Raw genomic sequence first — 25,936 nt, 5'->3', positions numbered from 1 at the left:
GAATTTCTATGAAACCTTCAGTGAATGCCAATAAAGCCAGAGAACTGTCTTTTGCATCACACCCCAGACATCAAAATTACTGTAAGAACTACATATTACGTCACAACACATCCTAAAAATAGTAAATATTTATGAATATAAAAAGGAGACCTAAATTCCAGTATCACCTATAAACACAGTCTGCAGTAATGACTTTGGAGAGCTGGAACTTCCTGCACTCATCTCTGTAGAGCACTTAACAAACTAATTTCTAAAAGGTTCACATACCATATTGTTCTGTCTTTTCCTTCTGATAATTTTAGGTGGAATCCTTTGACACTAGCTGCATAGGTGACTAAAACAAATAACAGGACAATAAGGATAGTTGATTACTTTCAGAAATAGTTTTCTGGAGTGTGATGCCACAGGCTTTAAATCATCATCTTCCTCAAGAAAACAAGTTAATAAAAATCATCCCCAAGCAAGCTACAAAAGGTAGGAAGATACCTTTCCTTGCCCCACCTGTCCTGTGCTGAAAGCCTCAAAACCTCTTACTGTGAAGAGCCCCTCACACGATCACACATGAAAAGTAGCCTGAGTTGTGTCCCTAAGAGATTCTGGCTGCATTCAAAAGCCCCTGTACCATTTTATCCCATACATGTTACTGCACAAAGATCGTTCCTGGGTCCCATTAATGCACAGCGTAACATCAGATGAAACTGCGCTTCGCATCTGAAAAACCATCAAGAAGCAGCAAGAGTCAGATAATCTCATTTCAATTAGTATCTCACTCACCACCAAGAAAACCAAACAAACCAATCTTTCCAAGCCAACAGCTGATGCTAAGTGATCTGCATTCTTACTCTGGACATAGTCCTACCAAAGGAAAAGGCCAGGAACAGGCTACCTTTCCTAAGGGGAAGGGCTGGTAAGAAACCTGCTCTTTGTTCTACCTCCTCTATATTCAGGTTGCATACATTGCTCTATTGCTTGTGATTTAGCTTCATTTTATTTCATTCCATTCTGATTATTTACCAAACACACAGACACTTCATCTAGCATTTTCAGTGCTAAAACAGTATCTTGGAATTGGAATAACCACAGTAACTACTATAGAGCAACCATTCAGAAACAGACAGCCACATGATACCATTATCAATCATATCTCTAAAAAAATTCTAATAAAAACAGATTTGCTTCAATGCATGTAAAAGGCACTCTAACGAAAAGCCAAGAAACTGCCATCTATTCTTCCTGTTACTACAGAGTCCAAAAACCTCCTTCATGCTGGCTCATTACCCAGAACTAGACGTAAAATATTCAAAATTCACTGGCATTTCATACGTTCTCTACTAGATTCTGACCCCACAAAGTTGATATATAGAATACATTCTGGAAGGGCATAGAAGATATATCCAAATTAATTACCTCAGTACATTTTAATTGTCCTGCACCAATGCCTTCTTCTCAAGTGTTCCCTTAGTTTGTATATTGCATTTATTAAAGTACCGAGCATTTCACTAGCTAAAGAAAGTGAAGTCCATCTTAAGAATCCCGTTGTCCTACACACCAAAACATCACTCCATAACAACGTTGATTCATCTTACTGTATGCACAGTTTTCCAATTTAGTATTTTAATGGAATATACTGAAGAATGTTAAGACTCAAGCTCAAAGAGATTTGACTGAGATAATGCTTATTTCAGAGCTGAATATAATGGCTGATACTAGTGTCAGCTCTTTAAAAAAGCATCACGGAGACTAATATTCTTACCTTAAGCTTTTATCTTTGATATGGTAAACTCATTGTTAACCTTACTTAGTCAAACTGAAGGTTTTCAGGAAGAGACTGCATAGGTTGCAAACGTGGCAAAAAAACGCACAGAGAAAAGGGGGAGAATAAATTGCAGTTTTCCATTAAAATTTCCCATTAGAAGTTTGTTGAAAAAATGCAATTTAAAATAACTGATTTGAAAATATGAAGGCTTTTTAAAAAAAATTTTTTAAAGGTAAAAGTAACTAAAAATACATATTCTTTAATTTTCCTATCACCATGATATCACACACACACACACAGAGCCTCTGAGAATACAATATTCATTTTGCTGCAGAAGAACAGACATTGCATAACAATGAGATTTGCTAATGAAATCAGCCATCAACCTGGAATACATATGTATTAAACCAAGACCTCAGTGTCATTTTCTTTTTGCATCATTTGTTCTCTCTCTCATTTTTCCTCGACCTTTCACTACTTTGTCTTCCTTGTTTCACTGCTTCCTGTACAGCAACACAATAAAGTATTTTGTTAATACTATGTGTAGCACTTTTCATTTAACAATTTATTTATTTATTTATTTTGCTCAGCACAGATGCTAATTGCATGGATTCTAACATCACTGTTAATGCACTCTTGAAAGAAAAATCAATGGATGCTGAAGAGACAAAGGAGTTTTACTTCTAGCTAAAACTGCAGGAATATCTGATACAAAGTGGGTGTTCCCTTGGAGCAGCTAGAGCTGTATACCAAGTAATGCATGGAGGAACACAAGTTTTTAAAAATTTCTTTTGTATTAATGTAATGATTAAACATGAACAGAAGTTGGAATTCTGACACGAACAGAGATTTAACTGCTCTGCATGAACAGCTGCAGAATGCAAAATTATCATGCAAACAAGTAAAACAATCCAACAAGTTCAGCAACAGTGCATATAAGCACAGACTGTACATACCAGTTAAGCAAAACAAGTTAGTGAAAAGAGATGAATGCTGAATGCAATTATTTATTCAGAGCTGACCACAGAAAGATTAAAACACAACAAAAGACATTTTTCTCTGTTGGTACTATCATGGTATTTTGGTTCCGTGGATAAAAGCTGCTTTATACTTCATAGATACAAAGCAACCTATTCACACCACCAGATCCAAGACTATCAGAACTGTTTTGAATTTACTCAAATACTATGTAAATTAGTATATATTCCACCGATCTATTTCACTGTTCTCATTTTCCAGTGTTTTAACTGAAACAGTACAAACAATATATTGACACCATCATGCTACTACCAAGTTAGCATTTTTCTCAATAAGTCATATCTATAACTAAAGTCATATCCAAAGTCATATCCATAACTAAAAAAAAAACACCACAAAACCTCGCTGTCCAGTTTGGTTGGTTGAAAAAAGGGAAAAACAACAAACACTCCAAAACTCCAATTCCATAAAGACAAACAGCCAGTTTGTCACTGTTAGCATACCAAAAGCTGCACAGATAGCATCAAGAGCTCCCCTGGAATAGTCCTTGTAGGCTTACAAACGCAAAAAAGTACAAGAAACCAAGAAAAATTGAGGAGAAATAATGAAATGATAAAACATCTGAAAACAGGCAAACAGGCAGAAGTGCCTCTGAAACCAGCCATATCAGCTCATCGCCTCACAGCCCAGGAAGAACATCACTGGGTTAGCTGACATAACAAACAAAGTAAGTAACAGAAAGTGTAAGACTTCCACTAGCAGTCACCTATGTGATAAGACCTGAAGGCACATAACATCGCTGTACTTCTCCCTGATTTCTGTCATTTTTAAAGACAGACTACTATATGATAAGGAATGTCCAGGTGCATGTCATAAGAAGCTTTATTACCCTTAACTGTGCATTATCATGTTCTAATTAAAAGACGTATGAAGACTATTTTGGATCACACATTATCAAAAGTACTTCAGTTTTGATTACAAAGCATTTGCCTTTCTGCATAAAAGCCACGTATGCTGTATCTCAAATAGACAAAGGCACAGTTAATTATAGTGGGTTTATCCTCAAGAGCAAATACTGTATAACTTCCAGGCACTGAAAGAGAGAGATTCCAACGCAATAACCTTGATCCTTCAAAGTACCGGGTCACTTTCATCTGTGATTAACAGTAACTGCTTTCTATAATTTTAGTCAAGTAGGCTAAAGAGTGCTGCTGGCAGGTGATAGCTGTGTAATGCTTGCACTTTGAGTGCTGACTTATTACCCTTTAGCATAGGTCAACTGACCACTTGAGCATTCTTTCTGCAAGACGTTGTAGGTTCTTGAGGCTATGTTCTACTTCAAGTGAGATCAATACATCTATTAGGAATCTGTCCAGCATGTATAGACCATAAGAAGATCACATCTTCTAACATTTCTCTATATTTATTCAAATGAGTAACTGAGAAAAGAAAGATATTCTTGGATATCCACATCTACTGTGCACATGAAACGTGATTCTAGGATGTAACTGTTTACACTCGGCAATCAGGCATATGTCATACGACATCCACCTTCATCTCCATAACTTACCACAAATGTAATTAATAGGAATGACAGTATAGAAACCAGTTACTCTACAGATAAAAGTGAATCATTATTCTCTAAGAACATACTTAACCTCATACATATAAGTGAAGATTAGAATGCAAACAAAACCACAGCAAAAGCATGCAGAATCAGATGCTGTGCAGCGTTAAGAGACAAATGAATATTTATCAAAGAAAAATATGAATTCACAAGAGGCTGAATTATAAACCATATTTATCTTCTCCAAACTAACCAGAAATAGATTCTTCAATATATAGAGCAAAAATCTGTATTTTACTGAGATAAATGACACAGATGTAGACAAAATACAAACAATCTAAAGTCTACTGCTTTTCTTTCTGTGGTTTAAAATCATATTCAAGAGAATTAACAATGCTATTTTAATATTATTTGCTGTACTAGCAGTTGTATGCACACATGTATGTCTTTGTTTTTTACACGCTAAGAGAAAAGCTATTTTTAGGGCTTCATGCACACAACCTGCAAAGCTTATTTAAAATCTGGTAATAAAACAAGCTGACCGTTTTTTTCCTAATGGAATACCACAGATTGTACTGAATTACGGTGACTACTATTTATCGACTCATAGAGAATAAAATTAGAGGACAATTTATTAAAACAAAGGAGGAAATCCTGAATGCTACAAAGTAACTGTCTGTGTGCTGAGCCACCCAACAAAAACATCTATGATCTTCCAGAGCTGCCATTTTTCTTCCTTGACAAAGACTCCATCTGCCACAGAGCCATTTACAGCCTCGGAGTCAGAATACCAACCATTCTGCAAGTCTGCTTTCACCTTGACATCCCCCCGTAATACATCTGAAACAGATCACATATAAGCCTTCTACAAGCTCTAAGCCCATGCTTTAGTCAACCGGCGTGCATTTAAGCCATGCTCCAACGCACCATTTTTACTTGCTCTGAATTGTGCAAGGATATAAAAACTCCAAATTATACACCCTTACTGTTGTTATGCTTGTTTTAAATTAATTACTTGTGAAGAAACTAAAAAGAAAATCCTTCAAATTCAAACAGAACATGTAAATCAGTTAAAAAGCATCTGATTTCAAAATGTGTTTACACAACGTACATGCACACAACCTCAAATTAGATTTTCCCAAATAAACAAAACCCATCTAATAAGATCCTTATTATGAGACCATCGTGCAGAATAAACTATCGCAGTTTAACTGAAATCAACAGAACTACATTTGTCTACATCAGCTCTACATCTCCTAACCTATATACGAACTGGTTTCAATCAAAAAAATTCCCAGGTTAGAGTTGGAACAAAGAAGGAAAGAGCCCGTGCCTCACTGAACAAAAAGCCAGAGATAAAAATGACTTTTCATTTATTATTTACACACACACTCCAAAACATAAGAACAGAACATAAGAACAGAATCATAGAATTGCTCAGGTTGGAAAAGACCTTAAAGATCACCAAGTCCAACCACACCCTAACCAAACTACCCTGACTCCAACAACCCTCCGCTAAATCATGCTAAATCCGCTGAACATACATCCTGTCAGCTGGCCTGTCAGAAAGCTAACTCAGCAGAAGTACTCATTTGCTGGCATCTTTTGAGCCTTGAAATTCAGGTAGATGTTGGTTCTCCAAGTCATTGTTAAAGCTCCAAATTCACAGCCTGATTTTGCAGTGAAAATGTTCCATACACACACACACGTGTGTCATGTGCACTACTGCAGTGTGAATCTTCAATACAGCAAATACATGGTAGCAGAACATGTAAGCGCTAGACAAAGCTTGCAAGCAATGTCATGACACCTTACATCATAATCCCTGTAAAGTACATATTGCACAGGCTTAACTTAACTCACATCCTTTCTTCCCACTGTCTATTGTCTTTACCTCTACCTGTCACATAATAGCATCAGCCACTCAAATTGCATGTTTTATTTCTCTGCCAATCTATCTGCACTCTGCCCCCCATTCACCTTTGTTCACACTGCTTTTAATACTCAAAGCATAAACTCAACTGAGGCCACAAATGTTTTCTAAACTCATACAAAAAAAGATGTCTTCTAATCACCCAAAATACTACCCCTAGATTTTCCCTGGCTAAATCACAGAAGAACTGGGATAGACTGCAGGACAGAGCTGAAGCAATTCTGGCATTACCTTTTGTTCTTGTTTAAGAAGTGCTAGGAATAGGTACTCATGGACACACAACCAGAATGTTTATTTTATGACTTACAGGTATTTACCTGACACTCTCATATCATATCTCTCACTCAAAAAAACCCTCGTTCCACTCTCCAGCTGCTACTGATATACATTTCAGGTGTTTCTTATCTCATCTGCAATTCAACTTCCCCCACCCTCCTCATTACTGCTAGTTAATTGCTCTGTTTTTCTAGTGATAAAACGGGTTGGAAAACTGAACAGTACAAGGATGCTGTAGTAAGTAAGAGGCTTGACTCAAGACAGATACAGACCTACGCTTCATTCTTCCCCAGTTGTTGGAGCTAAGAGTCAAACATGAATAAAAGTACCATGCTGCATCCGAATTTAAGATAGAGGCTCCAAATCAAGGAATGCTGGCCCAAGAGAAAAACAGAAGAACACACCTTTAAGAGGAGGTAGTACAAAGAAGCCAATGCAGCAGAGCTAAGGAAACAGTCAGAATAATGTATTTAGACATTGCCAAAACTGATGGACAGCCCCACATGAGGAAAGATCTTACTAAAGATATGAATGAGCAGTGGAAAAACAGGAGTCACTCACTGCTAGAAATCCAAACCTTTCTTTCTTACAACTGCAGTTGTCTTCTATTATATCTTCCTTGCCAGGAAGCACTGACTTAATGCCTTGATGTTACTGCCTCTTTACTACTTTCTTTCTCTGTTAAAAATCCTAGGGATACAAAAGTTTAAAAAAAAAAAAAAAAAAAAAAAAAAAAGAAACAAAAAACCAGGAACTTTTTATAGTTTAAGAGATGGAAAGAGGCATAAAAATTTTGAGAGCTGGAAATAACTTCTAAACAATTTCTAGAGGCAATGTGATCCAACTTCCTCCTTAAAGCATGGTTAACTTTCAAATTAGATCAAATTGCTCAGAGCATTGTCCAATAAAACAATGTATAAATTTTGCAGGCTCTCTGAACCCTCATTTCAGCTTCTGATCATTTTCATTCTGAGCAATTTTTCCTTTGCTATCTAATCACATTTTCATATAGCTTGCCCTTTGCCTTTTCTCCTTTCATCTTCTGCTTCCAAGAGGAACCTGACTTGCCTTTTCTCTAACACCTTTTATGCAGATTCCCTACCCTCTTCAAGGCTGAACAAACTCAGTTCTCAGCCATTTGTAAAATGTTTTGTCCTCTGTCCTTGATGGCCCACTTAACATATGCTACTACCTCTCTTGTATATTGAAGACCAAAATCAGGAACATTCTATATCACAGAATCATTAAGACTGGAAAAGACCTCTGAGATCATCTAGTCCATTCCCACTAACCCTGTCTTTAGTCTCCACATCTCCAGGAACAGTGACTCCACCATCTCCTGGGGCAGCCTGTGCCTGACAAGACAAGAAAAGTTTCCTAACTCCCAACTTCCCATCCCCTGGCACAAGGTGAGGCCACCACCTCTCATCCTATCTCTGTAACCCAGGAGCAGAGGCCAGCTCCCACCTCGCCACAGCCTCCTGTCAGGAGTGTTGGTGGCTATGAGGTCTACCCTGAAATTCTTCTCCAGACTGAACAATTCCCTCAGTCACATCCCATAGGAATGTGCTCCAGATCCCTCACCAGCTTTGTTACCCTTCTCTGAACATGCTTCATTGGCCTCAAATATCCTTCTGGAGGAGGGACCCAGAATTGAACATAGCACTCACCTCACCAGTGCCAGTACAGAAGGACAATCACTTCCCTGCTCCTGCTGGCTGCACTATTTCTGATACAAACCAAGATGCCACTGGCCCTCCTGGCCATCTGCACACACTCCTCGCTCAAATTCAGTCACTGTCTCAGCTAACACCTCCAAGTACTTTTCATCCATGCAGCTTTCCATCCGCTCTACCCCAAGCCTGCAGCACTGCACAGCTTTGTTGCTACCAAAGTGCAGCACCCAGCACTTGGTCTTGTTCAGTCTCATACTGTTGGCCTCAGCCTATCTTTCAGCCTGTCCAGATCCCTCTGAAGGGCCTTCCTATTCTCAGACAGATGAACACTTCACTCCAACTTGGTGCTATCTGCAAACTTGGTGAGGATGAGATGTGGACTCAGATCTCACTGTCTACCAAAACTCCACTGACCTTTCTGCAACGTGGTTTTTTTTAACCAACTGCTCCTGTCTGTCCTGTTATTATTACTCACAAATTGTTTGAAAGAATTAGTTTCTGGAATAACAATTCCACAAGTAATGGAAGATACAAGCCATAATAAAAACTGAGGATAAGGCAAGGAAGGCATTGTATCATCCACGCATGGCTGAAAGGATGTTGATCAGCATGCTGCTCCAAGATAAAAAAGCTCTCCTGTTTTCACATCAGTTTCTCACAAATCACTCATCTAAGCTCCTCCAGTTGTTAAAAGAGCTCCTTTTTTTTTTTCTTCCTTTAAGGATCCCACTCACTTTCTCAGTTTTGACATTCCTGAGATCCTACGTTTTCAAGTTTTCTTTATTAAAACAGGACTTTACTACTTCCCTTAAAAATCAGAAAAAAAAGCAAAATGATTCTTATCTAAGAATTTTTCTGATCTCGAGAATATAATGAAGAATCAAATAATTCACAGTAATATGACGAGCTGTAATAACACACACAAAAACCATACTTGTCCTCCATCCTTGAACCCATAACCCTTGTCCAGACAGGACTTTCACAACCTTGCCTGTGCTGAGTTGGTAAAGCCCTACTGAAAACAGCTTTGTCACGATAACAACAGCAATAGCACTTAGGTTAGCTACCAGGAGAAAAATCACTGAATGCCTTTGCAAAATATAACATTGTACTGACTTGCAACTGGAAATTATCCTAGAAATAGCAGACTTTTTAAACTAAGCATTTAAATTAGATTTAGCTCATTAGAGCTCCAAAGTTTAATTATAATTATTTCCCATCTCCCATAAGCAGAGAAAATTTTGTTTTAAAAGACAAAAAGCACTTTCTGAAAGAAAAACCAGACAAAGTTAAAACTCATCATTTCTACTTGGAAAGATCTCTCAGCTTTTAGTCTTCTAAAGCAACTGTAAACAACAAACATTTTTTGTGCAAACTACTACTTCTGTTACAAGGAAACACAGCAAGTCTTAACAATACAGTGATACTACAAAAGAAGTCAGTTCACAACTGAACTCCCTCAGTTGCCATCTGTATTGTAAAGCTTAATAAACCACTTATTCCTCCTAACAGATGTTAATCTTGACAATACTTAATCAGAATCTGCCTTTTAACCCTTTCAGCATAGCCATTATTAATTCTGGTTTTCAGCATTACATTTAAACAGTTGCTAGAATCTTTTACAAAAATTATGTCAGTAGTGTTTTGTGTTCATTTCAAATCATGCTCCAGAAAACTGCAATAAAACCACATATTCTGAACATAAGTGTAACTTGTGAGTTCTTTCTTTGAAATTCTCCTTCATTCTGTAATTTTTCTTCATCAATTTTTTAATCCTTCTTCAGTAAATTGTGGTTTGAGGTCTTTCCTTGGAAGCAAAATCTAAAAACACACACAAGCATACACATGTATATAGAATTACAGTTGTTGAAATTCAAAATTGTATCTGCAGATGATTCAGCAACATAAAATATATTCTTCACTGGCAACAAGCTACTTTTATCTCAATTTTTTAAACTAGAAGCATGTTTATAAAATTAATTATATAAAAAAAGGAAAAAAAGGTGTAATTGTTTTCTACCCTTTACTTAAACCCAGTATAGTTACTTCAGGCATAGAAATAGGCTCTGAATATCGTATTCTTCTTGCTTTCTCAGTCTATGGTAATTGTTATTGTACTAAAAAGAAGATATAATTCAATCTGCAGGTATTAGTTGTATGACGAAAGTGTGGGTTTTTTTCAGACCTTGCCAAATGCATACCCGTCTACACTGCCAAGGAAAAACTTCTGCTTCTCAAATACCATTACTACAAGCACCGAGAACAGCTTGTTTTAAGGGAATAAAAATACTAAGATTTCCTTTTCAAAACCAAAGGCACTTTCAATAATTCTCTGCATCTTTGAATATTTAAAAACGCAAACACACACAAAAAAATTTACAGCTACATATTTAAATCCTTAAGCTCCCTTCTTGGAAGGCATCTGAGAACAATTACAGGGCATGGGGGAACTGATAATACACTCAAGTTGCTATAAAACAAGGAGAATAAATTTGCACACTGAGTTGGCATGAGATTGCACTAAAAGTAAAACCTCATACTTTATTATGACGGCCCACAACATCAGAAGTAGATGCAGGTTGGATAGCAGCAGAGGGTGAACCTTCCCGCCAATTTCCCTTTGACATTTTGTTGCTGTGCCTCAGATGGCAGCAGAAGGGCAGTCCCACAAAAGGTGCCCGACATGGAAGTGAGGACAAAGCAAAGGCGTGCAACTCATCTTCTCCATGCAGAAAAAATGACACCACTGACATTCATCGACACCTGCTGAATGTTTGTGGAGATCAAACAGTGGATGTGAGCACAGGGTGCTCATAGGTGCACCTAGATGGTGGATTTCAGCAGTGGCGACAGTGATATTAAAGACAAGCCATGTTCTGGACAGCCATACACAGCTGCCACACCACAAAGTGAAGAATGTCTCAATCATCTCAATCACCTCAACTAGCAGATTACAATCAGGGAACAGAGTATAGAGTTTGAATATCAGCTTCAGTGCACGGGAAATGATGGTGGCAATGTTGGAACATCAAAAAAAACTGCAACAGGTGGGTCCTGTAAGTGCTCATACAGGAACAGAAAAAACTTCATAAGCAAGTTTTTCAGGACCTATTACATCAATATGAGGCCAAAGGTGATAATATCTGGATTACACCATTACTGGTAACAACATGTGGTGTCACTACTACAAGCTGAAGTCAGAACAGCAGTCCATGAATCAGTGACACATGAATTCCCTATTGAAGAAAAGTTCAAGATGCAGCCTTCAGCAGGTAAAGTGATGTCAGCTGTCTTCTGGGACACAAAAGGGAGGATCTTTCTGGACTTCCTGGAACCAAACAAAACCATCAACTCTGACCGCTGCATCACAACACTGACTAAGCCGAAGGCTCCAACTTTCAGAGTCAGAGCAGAGCAGAAAACAACCTTTCTCCTGCAACGCAGTAACACCAGGCCCCACAATGGGGGGGGAGCAGAACACTGAAGAGTACACAACAAACTGAATTTTGACTTGACTGTCACATCACTCCCACCACATAGTCTGTTTTTGGCACATTCTGCCCCTCAATGAAAAATGGCAGCATTTTCCTAGCAACAATGTCACCACAGCAGCTGTGAAACAGTGGGTCACCTCCACTGGTGCAGATTTTTAAGAGCACGGCAGGCAGACCCTTATTTATTGCTGGTAAAACATATGTCTAATGGTGATGACTACGTTGAGTAAGTCTTTTTCACCTGAGAATTTGTTCTATCAAACAGTGTTATTGTGATCTTTGTAGCCATTGTAGTTCACATCGAAATAAGTAGGAGGTATTATTTTCAGAGCAACATGTACAAACGATCAGCCTTCAAAATTAGCTTATTTAGAGACACACATCTATTATCTCCTTAGAATTCTGGAAGACTACAGGAGAATGGATGAAAAACTACAAATTCCTCCTGTACTTACCCAGTCAAACTGCTGAAGGAAAAAAATGTTACACATGTCAACTTCACTCTTTATGGAGCATTCCTCTCATTCTACTAAGGCACTTTTGTTCAGTATTCATCTATTCATCTCAATTGTTCACCAGCGCAACAAAAACAGTGCAGCCAACTAGCAGCTCTCATTCCACAGCTGTACGTCTAACAGTTCTTCAAAGCAGCCTCTACACTCGTAATAACCTCCAAACTACTAAGGCCAAAAGAGCCCTAACAAAAGCCCTAATAAAGTATTCAGACAGTCAGAAGCAAATTTTCAACTCGAGCAAGGTTTGTCTTTCAATATTCATATATCCACGTTTTCAGTGGGACTCAATCTCCTCTAGAAAAAGGACTCAATTTTTTTCTTTTTTCTTTCTAAGTCATAATTCAAGAAGTTGGGATTTGAAAAACTATATGCTAAGATAAGGGTGATTTTTTTTAAAGCTAGTAAGATCCTACCTTCTCACCAACACCAAACATGTAAAACTAGAAGTTTCTTTAGGAAGGAAGGTAGCAGTCTTGAGATATGAAGCTTCTAATTAAATGCCAGCTTCAGTACACCCCCATAGAGAATCTGCTGTTAGCAAAGATAGCACTGGTTTCAGTTTTTGTGAAGAGAAAGCCTTCTCATTAAAACTAGCATGCCCTACAGTAACAGTCAGTCTACTACTGTATTACAACAAGTTTTATGCCTTTTTTTCCACCTTTAAAATCATTTGTTTCCTCCTGTTTAATAACATTATTCTTTCCATATAAATCTATTGACTCTCTGAAGCCAGCAAATGCTGGTGGTCTTAACACTCTCCCAAATACAAAATGAAAACAAGTCATACGTGGTGACACATGGAACTGCATACTTGAAGAAGTACTTCCAAAGCCTGAGCCTGTGATCTAAAACCTACATTTTAAAAATACTGAATTTATTTTTCCACCTTGTCAGGGCAAATTTACAGACTGTTAAGTTACATCTGGAATGGCTGCATGAATGTCACTACTGAAATGTATGACTCTATTGTACCACACAGTATTTTCAGGGATCCAATAAAGGCTCATGTTAGTTGACATAACTAATCTCTGAATGTGAACTTACAGTATCTTTTCACTAAGATACTCTTGAGAAGAGGAGGTTCAGAGGAGACCTCATTGCACTCTACAACTTCCTGAAGGGAGGCTGTGATGAGGAGGGGTTTGGCCTCTTCTCCCTGGAAATGGCCGTAAGTTGTACCAGAGGAGGTTTAGCTTAGACATAAGGAAGAACTTTTTCTCTCAGAGAGTGGTCAGGCTGCATGGGAATGGCTGCACAGGGAGGTGGTGGAGTCACCGTCCCTGGCAGTGTTCCAGAGGCTACGAAATACAGTTTAGTGCTTGTGGTAGCAGTGGTGATGGGAGGATGGTTGGATTAGATGATTTTGCAGGTCGTTTCCAACTTCATGATTCTATGATTCTACGTTTCTGGGTGTATTGTCATAGAAAGTGTATGAAGAATTGGTGGTTCACTTGATGAGAACCAAAATCATAAACCCAAAAAATCATTTCAAAGCTATTAGATTTCCATCTCTTACTCAGTGTACCTGACAGACAGTAAATACAATGACAGTATAGAGATGTGTCTGAAAGTTACAACTCTGAGCTATGCCTAGCTAGTCAGGCTTTAAGTTTCTTTGTATCTATTTTAGTTTTCACCATTAAGTTTGTCCAAAGTAAATGACTAAGACACCACAACTTTACCGTGTTTCTTTACCATGAAAAAATAAGCAAAATAATATGAATGCAAAATTCTTCATTTCCTAATAGTCCAATAATCTATGAGTAAAAAATGATAACCATTTATATTGCAAAACAATACAATGAATCTTTGAGAATTCAAAATTATTTCTGCAGGATGCAAAAACGGATTTTGGAGTCAAAACTTTTAGCAGAATCTCCCAACTCATTTTAAATGTTCTCTAAACTGAACAGTCAGATGTCAAAACCACTCGAGGCATTCTGAAACACTGTAATACTGTCAAATTTATATTTCAATCCTACATTAAAGTAATCGCTCACTGCTATAGTGCTATAATGGTGCTGATTAAAGACTTACCCAATGGTAAAAACTGAAGTCACAGAATTACATATGTGGACTAAATATCTAAGAGATTTAGTTAAACCAGTACTTTACACCTTGCTGAATCAGGACCTAGATGCAGAACCGAGCACTACACATCTTCCTTTTCCCTATGTGTAGATGATGCTTACCAAAAAATTAGTGGAATGCTTAATGCTGTGGCATACTTACTGCGACAAATGCGTTCAGTTCTGTGACATCGCTGTTCTGTGAGCTGCAAAACAGAAAACAATTCACAATCAGCACAATCATCTCTTCATCAAGTAACTTTTATTATAAAAAAAAAAAAAGACACATTAAACAGAACATTAAGATTTCTCAAAAAAGAAGACTGTAAAACTAATTTCCAGTATACGGAAAACACTGTAACTATCGCACATTCCCAAACATGAAGCCATTAAAGCAAGAATACTTTAAACCAAGTATTATGTAATCATACTTTTCGGGTTGCAATGAGATGTTCAAACGTGTGTACCCATTTTAAACTTACTGAATTGCAAAAAGGATTGTGTGTCTTAGAATGCAAACAGAATTCTGGCCTTACTAAAGTCAATAGGCATTTACAACTTTGTTTATATGGAACCAATATTTTTCGCATTACTGATTTTCTTCAGCACAAGCATTTCAAATTCTGTTCATGATATGAGAAGCACCCTACATATCACTGAAAAATTAAAACTGAAAATAATTTTTGAAGACTTAATTGCTTTCGTCCTGAACGTTCTTTCCTCTACTACGTAAGTTATTTTTTTCTACAAAGTTGTTCTTTTTTTCCCCCCCTCCTATTTCCTGTACAGCACAGAACAGTTGCAACATTTGGAATACAAACATTTTAGGAAAGCATTACCTGCCATAATAGCAAAAATCCAATATTGCTGGGGTTTCCCAGTGTTTACTTTTATTCCCAAGGAATCCAAGTAATAAGAGCGGAGAAATTTTGCACATACTGGCAATACAAACCTAGTAGGTGATTGGCAGTACAAAGCTTGTAGATGCTCTCTTCATGCACACTAATCTTTTAGGGAGCTGAAGATAAGCTAGGTAATAATTTAAATCTAGTAGATAATTATATCACCAGCTTTTTCTTTTTCTTTTTTTTTTTTTTTCCTTTTTATTTTTTTAATTTTCCACTTTTAATTGCAAGCAGTAAGCATGTTGAGCATTGAAACCAACAATGGCTTTTCCATTTGTTATGGCCACTACAGTAGAGCAGCACTCCTTGGCCTCCTGGGAAAAGAGCATTTATTTTTCTCCCTTGTTAAAGGATAGCCAGGAACAAACCATTTATCTAACGGCTGGGGCAACACAATCACACTATGCGGGAAGGGAATCACATTTGTTCTGCCAAAGAGAGATCAAAACATTACTGTTTCCCTTCTCTACTCTACTGCCATGCTTTGACAACACAAAAAAATGTACTGGACCAGAAAAAAAGAAAGAAACTAATGGAAGAGGATCTGACACAGTAACTACGCTGTGTAAGAACCAGGAGAAAAGCATTTGATAGATGAAAAGACTAAGAAAATCTGCATTTTTCTACATTCTGAACCACTCTATTGGGTGACTGAAACCCTGAACTTTCCTTCATGAAGTACAAAAAGTCCCAAAAGATCCTATGACTCTATGTGGTAAGTAAGGTCACTTTGTGACCACCGCATGTACTGCATGAAGCATTGCACACAGCTCCCTTCTGAACAAACAACTGCGCTGTGTAATGTAAAATATACTTCTGTCAAGTACATCTGTATTTTCATACCCTTCTTTCACTAAAGACTGACTACACTCTGACCTTAAATAACGCAATATACTTTTGTCATGGTTTTGTGATTTTTGGTTTTCGGTATTCCACATCATAACATCATGTGGGGCACTGGGAGTTTAACTGTTAATGCTCAAGTCCTGGGTACCTGCCCAGAAGAGAAGAAGAACTGCATTCCCCAGGGGACCTTGCGGTCAGGGAGAGGAGGTTTAACTCCTGGCAAGGTCCCCGATTGCTCTTTCTAGCCTGCTCTTCATCGTGGGCGCTGCTCCCGTCTCCCTGCTGCTCAAATGGACTGCGCATCTCACCTCAGTGCTGTGGTGAGGCCTATCCACCTTTCTGACATTCTCTCTCTCTCTCATTATATTTGATTTATTAGCTTCAATTCTGATTATACTGTATTATAGTGTATTATCTTGCATTCCGATAATATATTTAGTAAATTAGTTTGTTTCTCCTCAGATCATTGTCACTGTTTTTAATCATTTTGGGGTCCCCTGTTTCCCTTTTCCAGAGGTGCGGATCCACGGATCCCTCTGCTCATCACGGAACTGGGCCGAACCAGCCCATAAACCGTTGACAACTTTTCAGTACATCTTCAGTAATTATAGAAGAGAAAAAAATCTGCTGCCTGTTCAAATACAGTTAATAGAATCATTTAGGTTGGAAAACACCTTCAAGACCATCAAGTACAACCTTGAACCTGACCTACAAAGCCCCCCCATTAAGCCATGTCCCCTAATGAAACGTCCACACATTTCCTAAATCCCTCTACATACAAAGGATTCCTCCACCTCCCTGAGCAACCCACTCCAATGCTTGACCAGCACAGCCAGGCAGGGAGGCTGGCTGAGCTCACAAAGCCACAGCGCATGTAAGCCTTCCTGAAGGCCTGGAACAAACCCTGAATGGGATCCAGGGCCCCAGCTCCTCAGGAGGAGACTTGTAGAACGTGATATGAGGTCAGTGCTCCCACAAATGACTCAAAACCACTAAATACTTGCAGGTTGAAGACAGATCAAAAAAAGAGTTTGTCAGGAAGTGGCATGGTAATTTTTTGGTTTGCATTCCAAAATCTAATAAGTCACTTGCATACTATGTGCAAATATATGAGGAAGTGGTAGGGAAAAGGTAGAGCACTAATATCACAAAGAACATTAAGTCAGACAATGCAAGAAACATGCGTGGGGGCAGGAACAGAGACACCACGAAGCCCACAGAGTCTGTACCCTATGACCTCAAACTGGGTTGCCATAAATACAGAGTACACTTTATACAAAGCAGCCTGAAATTATAGCAAGGCATCTGGCTCCTCAAAATCAAGGTCAAAAACAAAACAGATCACACCACTTGAAAGATTCACAGAGTGAAGGCTCCCATAAATTGGCTATATTCACACAACTACCACTGACTGCTTAGATGATTTTTAAAAAAGGTTGAGGTAGATTTAACAGTGAAACTATTTTCTCGCAGCACACAACATAGCACAAGTTAAATACTGAGTTATTTCCCGTTTTTTTTTCCTTCAGTCAGTAGTGCAGCTGCATAACTACTGCCTTTACATCACTGGCAACCCTTAAGGCAGCCAGTTCAAAACTAATCCTCTTCTTCTTGACTCTGCACAAGTGGCATTTATTCCAAGAGCAAGCATTAGCTGTTCAAAGTCACTGTACGCATTTTCAGGAGCCCGATTCTTTACCTTCCAAAAACATTCTTATACCCAGTTATAAACTTTAACTGACCATAATATTTTGAAAATACTTCTTCTCATCTTCTTCTCTTCTCATGTTCTGACGAACAGTCCATTCTGACACTATCAAAATTAGTCTGAGTACACTCGCATGCTCAGTAATGCCAAAACACAGCTCTGCAATGGCCAGCTGTAATGGAGACTGAGACGCACTACAGTAAAGCAACCTGTAGCCTGTTCACACACAGAGACCCATCTTTCATCAGATCAATTCACCCCACGCTCCTCTTGGCAACAGGACAAGCTTCCAGCCCAATGCAAAAGAGAGTTAGGATGCAACCACAGCACCGCGGCCGCCCCTTCCAGAAACATCTCAGAATGAGACCAAGTAAGGAATAGTAGAAAACAATACCAATTATCTGAAAGCAGGGCTGCCTCAAAAACTGTTCAAACTTCTATTTGGAAAAGCAAGAATTTTGGTAATCTCAATGAAAACGGATTAGATAGCCTTCATTGAGTACGAGAGGTAGAAATAACAGCTCTGGGTTTTGACTACCTGGATATATTTAGAGCTGCCTATCAGATGTTTCTAAAGACTTACAGCCAGCACTTTTAGAATGCTGTGCAACTGGATAACCAGCATACATACATCAACTGTAATAACTAAGTGCCACACCAATTACTGCAAATGTGTTTGCAATTGTTACTTACTCTCGAGTCCATCCTCATGTTTGTTTTACCCAAAATTAAATTTGTACCTGATCAAGAAAAATTTGTACAGTTGGGATAAAATTAGAATTCAAAAGAAAAGAAGACTGAGAGGGGACCTGATCCAGGTCTATAGATATCTAAGGTGTGGGGGGCAGAATGGCGAGGCCAGACTCTTTTCAGTGGCGAGCGGAGACAGGACAAGGGGAAACAGCCGGAAACTGCAGCACAGGAAGTTCTGCACCAATGTGCACAAGAACTGCTTCACAGTGAGGTGACGGAGCACTGGAACAGGCTGCCCAGGGAGGTGGTGGAGTCTCCTTCTCTGGAGATGTTCAAGACCTGCCTGGATGCCGACCTGTGCGACCTGCTATAGGGAACCTGCTTTGGCAGGGGGGTTGGACTCAATGATCTCTGGAGGTCCCTTCCAACCCCTACAATTCTGTGATTCTGTGATTCCAGATTTCTGTTTTCTGAGGTTTCAAAGATAAACCGTTTAAAAAACAAACAACATGCATTATAAATTTATCTTTTTGAAACACAAGAAGCATCTAATACCAAAGAATACTGCGATTAAAAGAAAACAGACTTGCTTTCATGCTAGTGTCCAAAGTAAATAGGTGCCTTGGCTACACAAATATTACATGAAGTGGAAGATTGAGCTAAAACACAATAGTGAACATGATATGGTGGAAGCTGAATATTTACAAGATTGGCAAAAAAAATAGAAAAGGTAATGAGCGCCTGCAGGAGGAGACTGTACACTTCTTTCACAGTCCTGTTTCCCATCATCAGCTCAACACAGCTGAAGTACCTCAATGACTGCCATGAGACACTGCAAAGACACAGCTGTGCCTGTGCAGGAAGTAGACAGTTACTGTGGACAGGTAATTTTTTTTAAGAAAATTTCACTATTAACGAGGCAACTTCACTGTCACCTAATCCTTTTTTCTGCATTATTATATCCATGTTTACAAAATTGAAGAAATATATATCTGCATTTAATATTAGCATATAAAGGGAGCTAATTAAGGTTTGAATTAAGTGGGAAGGCTGGGCGAGGTCAATTCCCACCTTTGTTACTTATCATTCTGCATTTTGTTGTTGTTGTTGGTTTCTTTGTTTAATGCAAGACTGGGATAACTAGTTTGCATTCTGGCAATGGGAACTTAATGATATCAAAATTCTGTACCAAGCCATCATGTGGGAAGTTTTCTTTCATGACTGCAGCTTTCTTTCTTCTCCAATGCAAACATGCTACAAAATGTTTGTTCTTCTAAAAACTTACCTGGTGCTCCTCCCAGTTACACAGCAAAATAGATTCATGGAACCCGAGTTTTCAAGTTCTATGCTTTCTGGTTTTCATCAGTAATTCAAGACCTGTCTACTGTGGACTTTTTCTGTGACAGGAAAGCAAACAAAGTTCTGATTTTATAAAAGAATCATGAAGTAGCATAAAGGAATTTTAATCTAGATTTAATACCCCGCTGTTACCATATTAGTAGAGCTAGTATTTCTTGAAAATCTAGTAGACAGAATACTGATAAGACGGAAGCACTTACTCCCTTAAAACTTAGATAAATATTTGAGACAGTTGAAGCAAGCTTCATTGTGCAGGATGAGATACACACTTTTAAGTTTTAGCAGAAAAGTCATTAATACCAATTGAAGTCTGACACATGTCAATCACACACTTGGCAATTTTCTTCTGAATAATCAAAAGGAAGAGAAAGCTCTTCCCCTAGAATATACAACTTGGGGAAAGTAAATTGAGACATCAAATATTTTTAGAAATCATTTCAAAATGGCTTTTATCAACTTGGATGAACTGAACTCTAAAGAGCCAATAATACAAAGTAGGGATTTAGAGCTAACAAATCAGTCCAAAAAATGCATGATTCAACTGAAAAGGCAAGAGCCATGGGAATATATGACAGTTTCAGGAACTGAACATTTTTAAAACCTCCCATTTATGTGCTGCCTGAATCTGCAAACCACAAGAGACTCTTTAGCAGACCTACAAAACAGCAGGACAAGTCCACCACAGAAAACACTTGACTATTCTCAACTGATTAATAGGATATATGAGAAAACCACAATCTGTTAAGAAAGGCAACAGTATAGTAAACCGCAAAGGCCAATTTAGTGCGGATGAAGAAAAAAAACCCAACGATGGGCTTTTAAAAAACATACAAATAAATGACTCCAGCTCTCTGTATACAGTCTTTTTCCAGTTGTCAGACTGTGCCTCCAATACAGATGAAAGACAGGAGTTAGACCACCAGCTGACGGAACGCTGCACACAAGGACTATAAATCTGTCCTAAACTGTAAGACTGAGGCATGCAGTCCATTCTCATTCTTTTATTAAAATATTTTTTCTATGCAGCCAGAGACTTCTCTCTTTTTTCAGTTCTCCCGGGCATAGTGATCCACTTACATAAACATAGATAAAGTTGTCTGATAATGATCAAGAAAACACCTTCTACAGACACTCCTAATTAGACGTGGAATTGTTATCTACCCCTTTACCATCTTGATGAATTTAAATTTGCTTGGTTTACCATTTTCAAATATTTGAAAAATAATATTAATAATTCTAATACTAACACAACCACGCAAACTGATTTCCAAGTGCTGAAGATCTGTATATAAACCATGTGAAGAATGAACTCACTTGCCTCTCAGTGCAAGAGGCCACATAAAGGTTAATTCCTAATCCGATAGACTACTTAGTTTGGTACAGTTACAAATTAAGCTTCTCAATGCCTTTTGGTTTACTCAGGTGAAGCACTGTCTACAAAACGTGCCAGCTCTGTAGCATCACTTTCTTCTCACTCAAATCTAAATCAAGTTTATGAGTGAAAAAGGAATGAACATTATTTTTACTGTTCACATGGCTGACCACCTCACACAGCTTGACTAGACAATGCTCCTAGACTGATCTTCTAAGAATTCTCCTTGAAAGATCAAAAGCTGTACGGCTCATCAGAGCTCTGCCAGCACATTAGGAACTGCTGGGCCATGAACCTTTCCTATTTGTGACCTTTCACTGTTACGATGGATTAAAGCAACGGTGTCAGCAGAAACAAGAAAGCCTACATTATGATTAGGAATTTAAAGTAAGACTCAAGACTTGTGAAAAATAAACTTTCAGCAAAGCTCATCTAAAAATGTTGAAAAGCTTTCACATCACGTAATTAGTTTTCATTGACTGCCACTTTCCACAAACACGACATACTTTTTCTGACTCAGCACTTACACAGATATAAGCCAAACACTTATAAGAAAAGGCGTCAGCCGTTCCATATAACCTACCACGTTTCACTTCCATATATTTGACGCATAAGAATATTGATGTCAAGGCCATTCTCTGGCCATGGAACATGCTGACTGACAACTCTGATGGCCATGCCAGCATAATTGGAAGAGAGAAACAGTAAGGAAAAATACAACAGTTCCTCCTCCTGACATCACAATCGGTGGAAGATAAAAATGTGAAAAGAAATATCATTTTTTCTTTTAGAGAAGGAAGCACCATTTCACACTTTCGTTATCATCAGCTTTGAGCTGAAGAACAGGAAAAAACCATATTAATGCATTAGGATAGATTTTAATTTCTTCCTCTGTTTCAAAACTGTCTGCTATATTGAGACTAAGATTCTGGAGCAAATACATATCAACTACAGCAACCAAAGATGGAATAGGAAGAAAGAACTTTAGCATTCACACTGCCACTTGCATGAAATGAAAATATCGATGAAAATATAAAGCAGTTATTTTGAATACTGCATCACTTGCCAGAAAGCCAAGAGACAAAGTAAACTTCATGGGAATCTGTGTTAATCAAGAACATATACACAAATACCGTACACGTACCATCACAGACACACAGAAATACACAACTGAGGGAAAGAGAGAAAGTGATGAAAAAGCCAGCATAAGGAAGGAGGGAAAAAACAAAGTGTTACATACAAGCAGGTCTGTATGAAGAGCACATACACGAGGGCTGTACTAAAAGTAAAACCTCATACTTTATTATGACGGCCCACAACATCAGAAGTAGATGCAGGTTGGATAGCAGCAGAGGGTGAACCTTCCCGCCAATTTCCCTTTGACATTTCGTTGCTGTGCCTCAGATGGCAGCAGAAGGGCAGTCCCACAAAAGGTGCCTGACATGGAAGTGAGGACAAAGCAAAGGCGTGCAACTCATCTTCATGCAGAAAAAATGACACCACTGACATTCATCGACACCTGCTGAATGTTTGTGGAGATCAAACAGTGGATGTGAGCACAGGGAGGCGGTGGGTGGCGCGTGTTCCAGCAATGGCAACAGTGGTCATCTCTGATGGTATAGATACTTAAAAGCAGGGCAGGCAGGCTCCTGTTCAGCACTGGCAAAAACACATAGCTAACAATGACTATGTTGAAAAACAGTGCTTTATAGTTGAGAATCTGCTTTATCAAACAGAGTTATTGTGCTCTTTGTATCAGTTACAGTTTCCATCAAAATAAATTGGAGGCATTACTTTCAGAGCAACTTGCGTGCATGCCCATGCTCCTATGTGTGTGTGTGTGTGTATACAGACCGTACCCTCACACATCAAAGAACACGAACGTAGGCCTCTTCTGAAAAATGATAATTTGGCTACACAAATGAAGTAAAGATGTGCTCTATGTGAAAAAGGGGAAGGAAAATAAAAGAATGCAGTGAATTCATTGTATTATTATCAGAACTGTAAGCAGAAGTCACTTGAATTGTTTTTTGCACTACAGAATCAATCTACATGTACTGCAGAAGTAGCATTGTTGAGACAGAAGTCAGATACTTTCACAATTACCTGCAATTGTTCTCCTGATGTGCAATACATACAAAAAGAACATTTTTCAAATGAAATACATAAGAAGTTACGTGACCTGAAGCGGGAAGCCCAATCTTATTTTTGCAGCTCAAAAACAGAAGTCACTAACAGAAACTTTAAGAACAAACAACAATGAAATATGTTAGAAATCTTAGCTGGCAGAGAACTAGTAAAACAAAAGAAAATGATTTTCGCCAGAAGAAGTCTCACATATTGGTATGATCGTATCATTTACTATGTATCAGAATATACATCTTACAGGCACAACATGAGAAGAAAACCAACAGGAAGAGTTCTAACCATGAAAGAACCATAAAAATGGAGAAAAGTTTAGCCTACGAACATGTTAGAGATGACAAATAAACTATTACACCTCTGTGAACCCTTACCCAAGATTTTATCTTCTTTAGGCGTAGAATTGCTATTAGACACTGGAAAACTCTTCTTACAGAGACCAATAGCCTCCAAACATCCACAACACCAGGTTCAGCAGACACACACGCACTTTTCAATGGGCCAACCAACAGAAGACACAGCTAAACACCCACTGACAACAGCTCCTGCATTTTTTTTCCAGGTAACAAACTCCTGTCCTGAACCAACATCTGTTGTACAAAACAGAACAGAGAGCGGCACTTCTTTTATGTACTGCATAAAACTTTGATTGTAGTATCAGATTCCCTCTTCTGCAATTCATGAAATCTACTCTCTAGTTCTGTCCACAACAACCTCATACTCTGCCAGCTTTGTGCTGTTACAGAAGAAAAAATCCAAGTGTGATAGACTTGAACTGGGAGTTATCATTAACAAACAACCAGTATTAATAGCAATACATAGATCAGAGTATGCTTCTTAGTTACACATGCATTGAAGGCAGCATTACTTTTCAAAATAACTAAATTTATAAAAGTGGACTTTTTTTTTTTTAATTATTTCTGACATATATAAATTGTTTTGTTTTGTTTTTACATTTACTTAGTTTCTGAAGATCACTGTCTAACCAAGAAAAGGCACTGGGGCTTGTCAACTAACTTTAGCATGGTAAAGAAGAAATATTATTTAACACTTCTCTTCTGAATATTCAAAATCTTTGCATCGCCCTGTATGTTTTTCATATATAAGAAATAAAGATTGATTATTGGAAACATCAAAACTGAAACCAGAGAAGACATTTTATCAAATTAAAACAGTGAAAATGAATTGACCTACTAAACTTTGGGAGAAACGAAAGGTTTCACATGGGTCAGTATGCAACTCATCATGAAAGGCTGCAGCACAGAAAAATAATGGAAAGAACAGACATCTTCAGTTACTTAGCCTTCAACTGCCAGAACAGATGGCGAGCCTGCTGTATGAGCCATACTTACCTGATTTATCAAAGTGCGTGGTAAGCACAGATATGTGACCTAGGAACAGCCACACTGCTGGGTGAAACCTATTCCGTACGTTAGCTTATCCCCAAACCCTGCTAGAGTTAAGAGTCAGAAATCAGTTAAGCTTCTACTGGTCTAATGACACCTGACTTCTGTGAGCTAAGTACAGGAACCTGTTATTCAGCAATGATATGACTTCTTTGCTGACAACAAGAACTCTTAGTACCACACACATGAATCAGTGCCATCTGCAATGCAATACTGCAGCCTTTTTTGCAGGCTTTCACATTGGACAACCAGAACCAACTCCTGCTGATCACATTTACATTTTACAACTTGGAAGTGAATCGTGTATGATCTACTACTCTAGTGAAATCCAGTCCAGCAAATTAAAACAAAACAAACAAACAAGCTACTGCACGCCTGTTAAAAAATTGCTGCAAACATACTTTTTAAACCCTGAATGCTGCTTTCAGCTGTCCATGTACTAATCACACTTATGATCAGTTTTACATACTGTTAGACACACAGATTGTGGTTTTGAAAAATCATCAGTTAAAACAAAAGCTCCAGAAAACTACGTGTATGCACTTCATAAAGGCAAGTTTGTGTTTCACACATCACTGCAAGTGTTGCTCTCCTTTGTACAAATGAAAGGACAACAAACCAACGTGATTTACGTTGGCATATCCACTCCCAATAAGAAACGTGCATACATGAGAATGATTCCAAAAACTTTTCACCAAGAGAAGTATCTTACTGCTTGCAGTTACGTACCTATCATTCTATTAACGTTACTTAAGAACAATTCATATTTTGCAATTAAAAATCACATTTAGTTAAATTTATTCCGAAAAAGTAAGCCCTAGTACCTAGTATCCACATAACACATGCAAAAGGTTTAATGCCAAAGCTGCAGGCAATGGATTTGCAGTTACTTCAGGTATCTTTATAAGCACGCTACTTTTGTGGTGCAACAACAAAAAAAATCTCCTGCGAGTAAGTGTTCCTACGATGGTCCTCTGTGCTTTCCTGCTGCCCCAAATTAGGTTCTTCAACAACCCACTTGGCAAGGACAGCGACATGGTGGAGATGCACGTGCTAATGAATGAGAGTGCTACCGTGGGTAGAGTTGGAATAGCGTAAATCCTGCCAATTCCTGAGCTGGCAGGCTGAACCCCTGCATCCTTTTCAACACAGCGACTGTAGGAAGTCAGCTTTCAGCGTCCACTCTACTTTCCCTCATGGCTGAAAATGGACTGCAAACAGAAGTTACTGCATAGACTGGG

The 25,936-nt window shown here is 38.3% G+C and overlaps 1 protein-coding gene across 13 annotated transcripts in view; it reads right to left on the bottom strand.

Annotated features, from left to right (window-relative positions):
- BAZ2B (bromodomain adjacent to zinc finger domain 2B) overlaps window positions 1-25,936 on the bottom strand; it is a 102,489-nt gene that overhangs the window by 59,832 nt on the left and 16,721 nt on the right. For all 13 annotated transcript variants that reach the window (XM_048952412.1, XM_048952420.1, XM_048952414.1 and 10 more), the window contains exon 2: window positions 14,428-14,470. The gene's annotated coding sequence lies outside the window, so the exon portion shown is untranslated. The remainder of the gene's footprint in view (window positions 1-14,427; window positions 14,471-25,936) is intronic.

Source organism: Lagopus muta, chromosome 8, assembly GCF_023343835.1.
Source record: "Lagopus muta isolate bLagMut1 chromosome 8, bLagMut1 primary, whole genome shotgun sequence".
Taxonomy (NCBI): domain Eukaryota; kingdom Metazoa; phylum Chordata; class Aves; order Galliformes; family Phasianidae; genus Lagopus; species Lagopus muta.
The sequence above is the reverse complement of the archived record's forward strand: the minus strand, read 5'-3'. Positions and strand labels throughout refer to the sequence as shown.